The sequence below is a fragment of the Tamandua tetradactyla genome, chromosome 3 (genome assembly GCF_023851605.1).
Source record: "Tamandua tetradactyla isolate mTamTet1 chromosome 3, mTamTet1.pri, whole genome shotgun sequence".
In the NCBI taxonomy this organism is placed as follows: domain Eukaryota; kingdom Metazoa; phylum Chordata; class Mammalia; order Pilosa; family Myrmecophagidae; genus Tamandua; species Tamandua tetradactyla.
Genome location: NC_135329.1, coordinates 82486826 through 82488857, shown reverse-complemented (window position 1 = coordinate 82488857; position 2032 = coordinate 82486826). Strand labels below are relative to the sequence as shown.

The window sequence follows — 2032 nt, the reverse complement described above, 5'->3', positions numbered from 1 at the left end:
AGACATTTTTGCCAAATAGCTTTTCCTCTTCTGTTCTTTCTTTCTTTCCTTTTTATTCTTCTACTTTCTTTTATTCTTTCTACTTTCTTGGCCATTTCTTCATCTGTTTGGGGTTATAAAAGCTCTTATCCTCCTTCTCACTCTGAACTACTATCGAAAGACTCTTTCCCTCCTGTTCCTTGTTGATGCATCTTCAATAAACTCACCTTCTCACCAAAGCAAAGAGACTTGTTTCTCCATCTGATGCGGGATTCGGTGGGCCTAACAATTAAATACCATGTTTAATGGTGGTAGCACTAGAAGGAATAAAAATGGAAATCTCCCAGCTAACCTTGGAGTTGCATCAGTGAGATATCACCATTGCTTCTGCCAAAGATTCTTCCTAAGACAAGAAAAAGCAAGTCAAAGCAGAAATTTTAAAAGGCAGAGAAAACACAATAGAGCACAAACAGATTTTGTATCAGCTGGAGTCAATGAAATTGAAAATCATTGTTTTTCTGAAATGGTGACAAAATTGGAATTGGGTTTGCATGAGACAAAACCAATTTCTCTAGTAGACCTCCAAGAAAATCACATTGAGGCATTAAATATATTTGCTTCTGAAAATCAGCAACAGCAGAAAGATCTGAAGGATAAAAAACCTAAGCTGGAGATTTCCACTCAAATGTACATCCCAAAATATGATAGGATCTTAAACTGACACATAGCAGACCAAAAAGAGTCCAAGCATACAGAGTTCAAGTCCCGCCATGGCCAGTGCAGACATGATGGAATAAGACTGAGCACTACACAGTTGGTCTTTGATCTCCAAGAGAGCATCAGATAGCACAGTCCTCCATCTTCAGGAACCCTAGGCTTCACATCAGCCTTGCAGCTCCATCATCACTGTGCCTTCTAACTACATGTAAAACTGAATCTTTGCCTTCAATGTAAGATGCAAATGAAGTAAAAATTTCTGAGAATATGAATAATCAAGAAGAGTTGTTGTCTTTGGGTCCCTTGTCTGTGTCTACCCTTGGTTCAATAGCTACAAGATTTTTTGAAGAGGAGAAACTAAGTTCTCTTCATATACTAGATGCCTGGATGCCCAAACTAAAGAACTAAAAATAGAGAGTAAAAAGCCAGTGAAACAATTCCCATCCCATGAACATCCTTCAAAGAAAAATCATAAACTTGGAAAAAAAAACTTGAGTTACTGTTGTCTGAAGTAGCAGTTCTTTAGAAATATATACATGTAAAATTTTGAAACATGCTTCAACTACAGCAGTTGTGAAAAAAATCTGAAAAAAAATGATAGGCATTTCCACTGGACTGGAAATGTTCATTTAACAGACTCCTTCCAACAATAATATGTGAGAATAAATCATTTTGCTAGAAAAACAAAACACAGACTTTTACTTTCACAGTTGTGGAGGACAGTATTCCAAAATGAGTCTTAACAGGATTAAAATAAAGTTGTTGGCAGAACTAACTCTTTCCAGACTCTCTATATGTTTTTCAGCTTCTAGACATCACCCACATTCTTTCCCTCATGGTCCCTCCCTACATTTTCAAAGCACTTCCCTCCAACCTCTGCTTCTGTATTCCCATCTCCTTCTGACTTTGACCTTTGTGCAGTCCTCTTTTAAGGACCTCTGTGATTACGTGGGACCCACCTAGATAATCAGAGCACTTTGTGTCAAGATCCTTAAACATGTCATGTTTGCAAAGTCCCTTTAGCTAGATAACATACTCACAGGTTCTGGGGACTGGGGTCTGGACATCTTTGGAGGGTGGCACTCCACATTGTTATAATAATAATACACGTGCAAAAACTGTTCCTGATTTTTTTTTCACTTATCTGTTATGGTTTTCATGCCCTTTATTTCCTTCCAATTATTATAAAATAAGTAAATAAATGATTATAAAAGAAATAAATTTTTGTGCCTTTATTTCATTTCCCACCATTATTGGACACAAGATTATTCAGTTTTCAGCTAACAATGCATGATGAGAATCTTTGGGTAGGAAACTTTTCCTTCCTGGGATTATC

General features: G+C 37.0%; 1 pseudogene; it reads left to right on the top strand.

Annotated features, from left to right (window-relative positions):
• The first annotated feature begins 284 nt into the window (after positions 1 to 284).
• Positions 285 to 1211, top strand: LOC143675689 (centrosomal protein of 63 kDa pseudogene; annotated as a pseudogene).
• Positions 1212 to 2032: the final 821 nt, after the last annotated feature.